Source organism: Lepidothrix coronata, unplaced genomic scaffold (assembly GCF_001604755.1).
Source record: "Lepidothrix coronata isolate B3197 unplaced genomic scaffold, Lepidothrix_coronata-1.0 Scaffold59, whole genome shotgun sequence".
NCBI classification, from domain to species: Eukaryota; Metazoa; Chordata; class Aves; order Passeriformes; family Pipridae; genus Lepidothrix; species Lepidothrix coronata.
In genome coordinates this window covers 4,496,477-4,508,504 of record NW_016690239.1, presented here as the reverse complement: position 1 = coordinate 4,508,504, position 12,028 = coordinate 4,496,477, and the positions used below count along the sequence as shown (strand labels likewise).

General features: G+C 39.7%; 1 protein-coding gene across 2 annotated transcripts in view; it reads right to left on the bottom strand.

The window, feature by feature from the left end:
* The window catches only part of GPR158 (G protein-coupled receptor 158), a 186,153-nt gene that overhangs the window by 39,458 nt on the left and 134,667 nt on the right, over positions 1 to 12,028 (bottom strand). The window lies entirely within an intron of this gene.

Sequence of the window (12,028 nt, the reverse complement as noted above, 5' to 3'; positions counted from 1 at the left end):
AAAAACATAGACAACTCAGTTCTCTGTGGTCAATCTATCTTTCTCAGCTCAAGCAGCACTTTAAGTGTTTCATGGTGCCTGGAGTTAAATCCAGGCGAGCTGTGTATGTGCAACCAGGAGCACTGAGGTGTGGGCAGCAGGCACAGTTCAGTGACAGCCAGCTAAGGAACTGTTGCACTGACATTTGAAAATGCAGGACTTTCTTCATCAAAGTGGTATTTTAAACAGACACCCAAAAGAAGGTGGGAACAAGAGAGTTTGTGACACATCTACGGTGAAGAATTGGTCTTGTCATTTGAGGTGGAGAAACTGAGCAACAGAACTGGCTGACATCTGATCGAAAAAAACTCAGAAGGGAATTACCGTGATCCCAGAATTAGCCCTTTAAAAAGCCACTAGGATTTGTCTAGCAAATAAATTACCTAAACAGAACTTGGGATCAGAAGACCTGTGGGACAAAAAGGCATGTGAAAGAATCTACAATAAATACAGCACTGCACCTGACGGTGCTAGACAAGACATCTATGTTCTTCAAACACCAGTCACAGTGTCTGAAGAAAATGATGCCATATCTATTGCTATACCTGGTGTTTGAAGGAAGGCTGAAGAGTGACACAGGTTTGCCTGCTCTTACGCTCTGCACAGGACTACACCAGCAATGCAATTACTTCCACAGAAGTAATGAATGAAACAACAAAGTATCACGATTAAGCTTAAGGTGATGAAGGGCTCACAAGGCAAAATGGCAGCTAAAATAATGCCTAGTCCTCAAAATAAATGCATAGCTAATGAAAACTAAGTATAGTTTTGCAGTTAATTAGTGAGCAAACATCCTGTAAGCTGGCAAGTTAAGCATACATATAGCTAAACAAATAACCGGAAACTACTCAGTTTATAGCTTTTACCAACAAAAACATGTATGAATTAAGAGGATAATAGCATGCCTCATTCTTGGTCTCGCTCAGCCTTATCTTTCCTCGGAGAGGCAAGGAATAGGCAACTGAAGAACATCCTGGCAGAATATACCACATTCATAAGAGTTCAAATGACCTATAGTTTTATGATGATTTATGCAGCTTACCACAGGGCAACAGCTTAAATGGAGAGAGAGTCACTTGGTGCTCTGACAAAGAAGTAAGGAAATAGGTAGTTCTGGTTCTCCAGAAATGAAACAAAGACTAGTTAAAGATGCAACCCAGCCCCTGTAAGGCTAAAATACAAATATGAATATGAAAGAAACATTTGGATGCCTCAACCAGGGAAAACCTGAAGGACATGGACTAGGAAAAATGCTAAGGCAATTTTGCAATACTCTCATCTTCAAGAGAGGTTATGGGACAGGGCACAGAAATGCTGTATTAGTAAAAAGCACACTGGTATCAGGACTGGTAGCACCATCACTACGTTAGTGAGGTGCACAACTTAGCTATTTGTTGAGAGTTCGGTTTTTTTGCTCAAGTTGACCTCAAGTTGTGCCAGGGGAGGTTTAGATTGGATATTAGGAAAAATTTCTTCCCAGAAAGGGTTGTCAGGCATTGGAACAGGCTGCCCAGGGAAGTGGTTGAGTCACCAACCCTGGAGGTCTGTAAAAGATGTGTAGGTGTGGCACATAGGGACATAGTTTAGTGGTGAACCTGGCAGTGTTAGGTTTACGGCTGCTCTCAATGATCTTAAAGGTATTTTCCAACCTAAATGATTCTATGATTTTATGTCTGGCACATTGTTGCAGGGTTCTACTGCTTTCAGGTATCTGCATGATGTTGTACCTTGCAGGAGAAAATCAAGCGACAGCGTTTGTTTTGTACTGTTGCCTCATGCTTCAATTCATGGCACACATCACATTCTCCTCTGGGTGAGATAGTTTATCTTGGGCATGCCTAAATTTTCAGTCAGAAACACAAAAGCCATTTGTTAGCACAAAAACCATTCTAGAATGGTTAGAACAGTTGTCCAAGACTCTGAGGATCTTTGATGAGAGCCTGGTGTTCTGAGCAAAGATAAACAAATACCAGAGCGCCACATGAGAGGAAAGGCAAGCACAGAAACAAAGTTCAAAGAGAAGTATAAATAGACAGTAGGCAACACCATCATGTTTGCCACCCAAATAAAAAACTGTATGAAAACACACAGAACGGTCGGGAAGGTGGACTTGATGGTGCAGATGTGCAGCAGGTGTGAGTGCAAATCCCAATAAAGAATATGAAAAACAGTGGGAGTTTATTCACTGGGCCTCCAGACCTGGGGTAACATCTTAGGAAGCAAACAAACTGAACTGAACACCAGCCAATATTTTTGAGGATGGACACTGACAAAGTTTCCTTACAAGAGACTGAGCCACAGGCAAAATTAAACATCACATAGCATATGTTCTTGCAAACCTCTGCATTTTAATACATTCAAATGGTAAAACAGTCAATGTCTTTTCCATGGGTACAACAGTGACATGGTTTACCAGCCAGCACAAATAGGCTTTTGTTCATCAGAGGCCAATGCTGGCTGATATTCACCAGAAGCCAACAATTGCTACTTTAAAACAAGTTTAACAATTACCACGTACAAGGATCCCAGAACAAAATACAGGCCATTTCCTCAACTAGCAAAGTATGATTTGCAAATTGAATATAAACTTAGAACTGAAATTTGGTCATTGCAGACACATTCTCCAAAGCATCTGAAAAAGTGCAGGGAAGTAAAGTCCAGAGCTGGATTATGTTAATCCGATTTAAAAGAAAAAAAGCCTGTCCAGTCTAAGATAGAAGGCAGACTTATTGCTGAGGCAAGATCCTGCATAAAGTAACTAAGGCTGTTACTAAAGGATGGCTAGGACAGTGTAATTCCAGCTCTTTTATCAGTTTTAAGGCTCTCAGCACTATATGGAGTTTTGTTCAAAGCCTACAGAGAGTGATTTCTGAGGTGCTAGAGAAATATCTCAAAAGGAATATATGATGGTCATTTATGGACTGAAGGAAACCACAGGACAGCTAGAAAATACATGTTTTAAGAAAAAATAATTTAAAATACAAAGTTGAATACATAACTTCATGAAACAAGAACAGTAGCATGAAGAAAGTTCTAAAACCTGGTCACATGCAAAACCTAGAAAAACAAGTCAAGAAGAAGACCTGCAAAGGTGTGCTCACAAATCTGATTGCAACATCTAGAACTAAACACTTCATAGAATCTTAGCCTTATTTCAGTTAGACAACGGTACCAAACAGTTCTATGCTTATACATATCAACTTTCTTTTTACCAGCCCTGGTGGAACTGCCACAGTACTTCTGACATTGCCCCTTGTTTAGAGGCCATGAATTTACGTAGTTTGAACTGAAGTATGATTTCAGACATGTAATGCCCATTTGCATTATTCATGAGTGAACAGTAAAAAACAATGTCAAAATAATGCTGAAAAACATATCTGACAAAGACTCTGGTCCACATACACCAACAAGGCAGAACCAGTGAATCCCTGGTTTTCAATGCCTGACATTTTTTAGAATAGGAAGCTGAAAACAAGAATACCTGCACTGGTGAAGACTGATACCAGTCAGAGTAGCTTAATATATAAAAAGATATATAAAAAGATATATAAAAAGATAGGCAAGGAGAAACAAAAAACTTAGTAAGATTGGTGGTCACAAGAGCGGGTGCCACTTCCCAACAACTCTGTGCAAGCCAGTGCTTGAGGCATAGGCTGCCAACGGCAGGAGCCTCCCCACCACCAGCGCTGTACTTACAGGAAATTGTAACTTCCCCATGGCAGACCTGGGATGAACAGGTGGCATCTCCCTAAAATCCTAGCAAGGCAGGAGAAGGATTGTTTTGCTCAAGAAGATCTCAGAAGACTAACAGACGTTGCTGTTGTAGAGGCCACGAGCAGAACATGGCTCCACCAGGACAACTGCGCTGCTGTGAACTGCCAGAGCGCAGTGATGCTGAAGGCTGGGAAGAGACTCAGAGGACCCTGAGTAATGCAGCATTGCTAGCTAACTTAATTCACACAATAGAAATAGGCTCTCGAAATTTTACACTCATTATTAACAGCTAGTATTTTTAGATTTGCCAGAAACAGAGGCTCCAGCTTGAACCATATACAATAACTGCAAGTAAGCACAGAGTGCACACAGAGGAGGTAGGACTCAAGAACACCCAAAACCTGTCCTGTACTGTAATACTCTACAGTAGGAAAACATTTTTAATTTTTAATAAAGTTTTTGCAGTAAATTGAAAATATTGTAGATTAGTTCTAACATAAATAGCTGGATATTTACAACTGAGTTAATAAATACTGCAAGTTTCTAGAGGACCTGCTGGGTATGTATTCCTGAGCTTCAAGCAGCCAAGTCAGCATTGTCTTGGCCTTTCCAGTTCTGATCATGGATCCAATACATTCCATCTAAAATTCTTGGAGCACCTTGGACATCTTTCAGAAAAGCATCTATGAGGATAATTCACTAGTGTGCAGAGTGGTACAATGCTGATGAACTTTACCCCTCTGTATGTTACAGCAGGGCAACACAGCATTTTATGTCACTAGTGGTTGGTTACCACTGAGCAGGTACTCAATTTTTCAAGAACATAATGGCAATTTTTGGCCTTCATAGTAATCCAGAAAAGAACAACTAATATGTGAGAATATTTGGTCCAAGGATCAGTTTCTGCAGTCCTAAAGATCTTCATTAGAGTAAGTGATCAGGAATAATGTCAAAGCAGCTGGTATATCCCATTAAGCAGTACAACTATATGTAATTTCAGTTTATAAATATGTTTAATTTCTTAATAGATCCATACTAATATGAAGCTATGATTTTTATTGCATATTTGTAAAATAAAGTCCAAATATAGGACTAACCACTAAATTTTATACCTTGATCAGTTGTATAGCACAGACCATTACATTTTTCTATTGAAACTCCTGTAATTTGTAGTAGTACTTAACTACAGAATCTTCCAAAAAAGGATTCAGTCTTGAACTGAAAGCAGCACAAAAAATTTCTCATTTCTCCTGTTGGATTTTTTCAACAGCTAAGCACCCTTCTGAGAAAAACTTGTGCCAGATTGCTCATTTGAATTTCTCTAGCTTTGGCTTCCCGCTACCAGATCTTATTAAACCTCAGTCCAATAGATTAAAGAGTCTTTTGTGACTACTTTTCCTCTTCCTGCTTGTTTATACACCTCATAAGAAGTCATCTTTCAATCTTCTTGCTGATCTAAAAATCATAGTATCAAGCATTTTCCCAGCCCTCAAACACCAGCCAGGAGTTGGACTTCAATGATCCCTTCTAACTCAAGATATTCTATGATTCTAATAAATATTACTTTTCATTACTATACTTTCTGAAACAAAATTTACCATTTCACCAAGGTTTGTGTTATCCACAAATTTTATGTGTAATCATTTTTTGCTTGGTTCTTCATTGCAACTCAAAATGCTAAATAGTATCAGGCTTATTCCTCATCCTTCACAGTAGCCCACCAGAAGCCTCCTCTCCAGTCATGATTTTTCACTGACAATCAGTGTATGTGATCTGCAAACCCCTCCTTCCACTCAACTGTGATCAGCCCCTGGGTGTGAGTCACATACTTAACTCCCTCTTCACACTCCTCCACAAATAGCCTGTAACTCAAGTATTGCAGTGCAATGCCTGGTTTCTCTTTCATGCCATAATTCCACCCAGCAGAGATACCTTGTTCCACGGACCAATTCTGTCCTTCCCATGTAATGAGAAAAAGCCCAGTCTGTAGAGCTATGTTACTTGTACTGCTAATGCACGCACAAATGCACACCTACCTGGAAGGTACTGCATCACAGCACAGTTTTGCCACCTTGGGGGGGTCCTGGACTTGGATAAGGTCTCAGAAAGGATAGGTTACAGTTCTAGTTCTGCAACCCTTCTGCTATCATATAATCTGATGTGTAAAACCAGTCCTTTCTCCCATTATTTGCCATGGTGCTCTTGCATGCCATCAAAAGACATCTGAAAGGTCTTGTGATACCTGTGGATCATTACAGAGGGCCTTCCAACCCACTGCTGGGTTTTTCTACACATGATAGCAATATAATTTAATATTAGAACACCAGATACTTTCTTTATCTTCTCTTTGAACCTTCCTAGCCAAATTCAGTCTATTATGATAAGGAAGAATGTTTGCTATATTAAGGTGATTAAACAAACAGCCCATGGAACTGTACAGCTGTATCTACAAAATTTTTATATAAATTAAATATTAATAGGAATATGGATGAGAATAGTTTGAGGATCACAGTGCTCTAATAATCTTATATGCTGCTGACTTTTTTTCTTTAAGATAATGTTTATTAGTCCCACTTCTACATTGTGCTCCATCAAGATTAATTCTGCACTGTGTTTTTGTAACAGCTGTGCTGCATTTTATTAGTTTATACATAAGAAAGTAGATATTTTATTCAGAAATACAAAACTGAAACATTATGCTGTCTAGTTAAGGCTAGTTATTGCTTGAGAATGGCAGGGATACAAAAGAGCTAAGTAAGATTTTAATAATGCAGATTTTATTGGGAAAAAGGCCACAACACAACAGAATGAGACTCATTTAATCTGGAAGAACTACAAAAATGAGAATTTAATCTCGAATGTGCATCACGAAGGAATGCTATACAAAGTTTACTGTCTAAAGCCCTGTTTTTTTCTATACCATAAAAATAATTAAATAAAGTAGCAAAGGTTTGCAGCAGATAAGAAATAAATTATACCCAGGAAATGAATTAATTAGGTTAAGATATGATAACAAGAAAGCAGATTTTTCCATGACCAGTCTAATTAGTAACATTTCGTTCCTTATGAGCTCCTACTGTATGTGCATACACTTTTGCAGCAAGTCCAGCTCCCACCCTCCCTAAACTGCATCTCCCAATCTTTCAGTCTGTCCCCAGCCCTTAAAATCCCTGTTTCTCTGCCACTTCCTCCAGCAGTCAGGCCTGAGGCATAGTGTGGGAGCCACCAGCACCATGTGCCCACTGACCACCAACAGCACATCAGACAGAGAAGGACCTGCTGATGCTGTGGGTTTCAGCCTTTGGTCTGTGAGGACATGCATAACGTTTGTTTTCTGCCCCATCACGTTTTTTCACAAAGCTTTGTAGGATTCAGTGCGTACAACCTCTGGTGCTAAAATAGGCCACTTCTAGGGAAGAGACAGACAAATGGCTGGAATAGTTATAAGAAGTCCCTATGGTGTAAACATCTCTACAGCTTGACCAAACCACTCCTTTTCCTGTCTCGCAAACATACTCAAATACATATTCCTGTCAGTCAAGTTAAAGCAGTAAAACTCAAACAATTCAACAAAACAGTAACAGACCAGCACTCTGGACACTGCATTTTTGCAACATTATCATCTGCCTTGAATTTTCCCCCGTTTTGTTTCACATGAGATAACAACCATTACAGAAACCACATCCAGTGGCAAAATCCAACAGTGAATGCATCTGTTTGAAGCCATTTCACTCTCACCTTCCATAAGAAAAAAGAATAATTTAATAGAAAGTATATGTCTCACTTTTTTGAGTGTTAACCAAAATGACCACGAGGGCCTGACTCATTTAAAAAAAAACAGGGGGGCTCACCACTACCGCTGCTGCTCATCTCGCTTTCCTTGCCCACTTAAGCTGAGGTTACACAGTAACCACTACTCCAAGACAAAACTACTCTCTGCAGCACTTCATCACTAGCGCCTCGTGTCATGGAAACATTGGGTAGTGGTGTATTGGAACTACAGAACTATCATCTATTGGCACTACAGCCTGTGAAATATTGGTCTAAGGACCATCCAACTGTACAGGTTCCAGTTGCCAAGGCACGTTCTGCCCTTTCTGCACCACATTCCCACTAGCCACTTTTAGACAGGGTCATCTGTATCTTCTTTCCCACCTTTAGCTATGAGAGGAGCCATTTGTCATGGTTTAGGAATGGTATTCTCCAATTTAGTGTTCCCTCTGAAACACCTCAGACCGTGTGCCACTCGCTCACACCCATCTCCCCCTGCAGTGGGATGGAGAGAAGAATTGCAGGAACAAATACGTGAAGATCATAGGTTGAGATAAGCACAATTTAGTAGAAACAGCAATGAAATAAGAAAATGAACAGTAACAACAACAGAACTAATAACAGAGTGTACAAGAGAGGCAAACAATTCACATGTGAGTGCTCACCATGTGCCACCCAATCGCACACCCCGGCAAAGCCAGAAAAAACCCTTCCATCCCCCCTGCACATGTCCATGAGGTGGTATCCAATAACCCCAGGCTCCTGGCTGTGCCCCTCCCGACTGATGTAAAAATTAACCATGTCCTTGCCATTGATGCTTCAAGGAGCAAATCAACATCTTCTTTGGGTTCTCTGCTAGCATGAGTCTCCTCTTCGATCAGATACTGAACCATGACCCACAGAATCATAGAATCATTGAATCATTTAGGGTGGAAAAGACCCTTAAGATCATCAGGTCCAACCATAAACCTAACACTGACAGGTCAACCACTAAACCATGTGCCACACTAAATCATATCCCTGAGCACCTGATGCTATCTATACCGCTTTTCTCCTCCTTTCTTTCTCACCTACAAAGATCTGTAGGAAGGTCCACTACTTGCTCCAACTGTACCAGATGGCAAGGCACAGCAATGTAATCTCAGCACAGCATTTAGATGAAGTGCAAAATTGCCTCATAGTGTTAACATCTTGTTCTCCCACTAACATGCCCATCCCACCATCACTACTCACAAAAAAAGTCACTTTATGTCATTGCCATGTTTCCCATGCCTGGAACATTACCTTCTCCATACCTTCTAATTCTCCTCACTTTCCCAGTCTTCTCTGTTTCTCTTAGTAATATAAGAAATGGAGACTCCTACAAACTAGAGACACCGTTCTTGGGTTTCATTTTCCTCAAATGCCTGTAAGCTATCCTGTGTATACACACACACATACATACATTTGTCTGTATGTATGTAACTCTCTTTCACTCTTATGCTTTGATCCAGAATTAAGGATTCTGTATTAATCCTGATGTCAAGATGACAGAAGTTATCTCATTATTAAAAATAAGTCCTTGCTATTAAAAATAATGAGATAACCTGTTCATAAAATACAGGGCTTGAAAAAGGACACAGAGTCTCCTCACTCACACAAATACACTGAAAGGTGCAAAATCAGCAGATTCTTTAAACCCAAAAGGTTAAATTTGAAATATCATTATTTCTTGAGAGAATTATTTTGAAGAATTCATTGTTAAGGAAAGTATTGTAATTTATATTCATGGCTCTACATCTAGATTTCTTAAATTAGGCTCATTTCCTTACCCCCCATCCTTCCACCCCCACAAACATCAGCTCGTTATTTTAAAAATGCACAATGAATAAGAAAGAGGCAATTTAAGATGAGGCACTGTAGAAACTGACTGTGACAGGTGTTCAAAGAATGAATCAGTACATGATTTCCTAGTTCTTTTACTCTTCCTTAAGCATCTGCTTTTGACTACTTTTCTAACTTCTCCTTGATGCTTGACCCTAACAAAACTTCTGAGATCTCCTTAGGAAGTGAGGAGCTACAGGACAAAAAAAAAAAAAAAAAAGCTACAAAGAAAACAAGTGTTTCCAGTGACTCCTACCTGGCTTTGGTTAATCTTCATGCTCCAATGCTACTCAAAGCACCTCATTTGTTGAGAACTACAGCTTTAGACTTTCTTGTTATCATTCATAGCTGCCTTTACACAATATTGGTTCTCCCATTAAACGTAGAAAAATTGCAAATTCCTTGCTAGCAATTGGTTCTTCCCCCAGGCAAGACACAGCTGAGCTGCAGGAGGGAACCAGTCTTGCCGTGAATATTTGTGGTGTCTGCAGTAACCCATTTCTCAACCCTGTAAGGTCTGTGGGTTGAATTACATCTGCAAAATTTTCTACCAAATTTCTATTAGCACCACATTTTTCCTAATCAGCATAACTGCTGTCAGTGTATACAATAAAACATACATCTAACTTGACTCAGTCTTTTGCAAGACACACTCTGTGACTGAAACATTCTGTACCAAAAATCCCCACAATATCATGAATGTAGGAAATGCATAGTCAGGTTACCTGTGTGGAAAACAAAAGACAGATTCCTAGAGAAAGTAATTCTAGAATGACATATGAAATAGGCTTTTTTCCCTCTTCACATTTCACAAAGAAATACAGAATTTTTCAAACTGGAATTACCTCAAGTTGCCATCCAGTGCTCACAGCAGGCTTAACAGTGAATCCATACCAGGTTGCTCAGAGCTTTATCCAGTTGGGTCTTGAAAACCTCTAAGTACGGAAATTCATAACCTCATGAGCAACCAGCTCCATGGCTTAAGCACCCTGATACTGAAAATGCTTTCCTTGTATATCGCTGACCCTAATATTAATTTATGCTATATAAAATTGAAATCTCCTATTTAAATTTGTCATTATCTTTTGTTCTCCCAATATACATCGCTGTAGAGAACATGGCTCCACCTCCTTGTAGCTGTTGGATAGCTGCTGTTAAGTCCCTCTGATGCCATCTCTTCTCCAGGCCGAACAAGCCTCAACCTCTCCTTGCAGAACAAGTGCTTCAAGCCCTGACCATTTCGATGGCCTTTCACTGAACTCACCCAAGTTCACTGATGTCTGGACACATCATTGCAGATACGGTCTAAGGCGTGCTGAGTAAAGGAGAATAATCACTTCCCTCAGCCTTCTGGCTACTGTCCTGTTGATACAGGCCATTCTGCTGCTAGCCTTCATGGCTTTGTGCTGATCAAGAACAAGGATGTAGTTCATTCTTGGTTTCTTATTCAGTCTTTGTCCTGTTTGATGACCCTGTCAGCACAGGTGCCAAGTAACACCAAACAGCTGAATGAGCAAAGCAGAAGTGCAAGACTTTCTGCCCAATTCTGCAGCCTGCCCTTGCTTCATATGAATGGAAGACCAACTGCTTCCTCACATCATGCAAAATCATATAAACAACCTTGTAGGACAGCAGAACTGCAATGACAACATGAACTGCCCACAGTCTTAGGCTGTTTCTCTGTATCTGAGTTACAGATAACAAAGATCCAAGCAAAGTCACTGGCTCTCTCTTGTCTGTAATGCTCTAGTTGTTTTACTTTTTGCATCAGAAATTGTTCATCCCAGAAAATACCATGAGGGTGTGGGATTTTCCTGATCAATTTCAATGCAAACATGTGGTCAGACATAGCACTTTACAATCAGTTTAGTAGCCAAAGTGTACACTTGTACTCAGGGACACAAATAAAAGGGACATGCAAGAAGAGACTCTATTTCAATGGGAAAGCATGGTTTTCCACTTAAAATGTGTCAAGTCAATATGCATCATGAAACACAAGATATTTTTAGTTCTTATTCAGTTTATGAGCATAATATCAAACCTCCTCTATACAACATGCCAGCACAGTAATGAAACTAAGATAAAAAGATGAGCAAGCGTACTTCATCCAATATGTCCAAGTATCAATATACTGCTTATCTCTTTGCTTGAATAAAAATACTTGCAAAATGTATCAGTAATTTTTTTCATTAAAGTTTCAAGAGGAAAAAGCATTAGGATTTTATACAGCATATACAAAAAAGGCTTAAATTTTTAAAGGGACTGTAGAAGTGGGAATTGGGCCTCTCGACCTTAAATCTCTGAATCAAATGTGAACACACTGCCAACCCTGTGGAATCCAGAATTTCCCACACATTTTTGCTGGCAGGTACGGATGCTTGTGAGTGTGTAGCCTGTCTGCTGTGATTGCCTAAAGAAAGCAGCCCTTGACTTAAGAGACATAAGAAAACACAGTAAGCACATATACCATAGTCTATTATTTTAGCCACCATTGCTGTACCTAAACACTTCAAAAGCATCTCTCTATGAACACTTCACAGGGAAACTTTTGATCACTCTATGAACGCTTCTGTATTTTCTATATTCAAGGAAAACACATTCACCTACTGTGAAAAGGGGTTCTTGCACAATTTTACAGTTG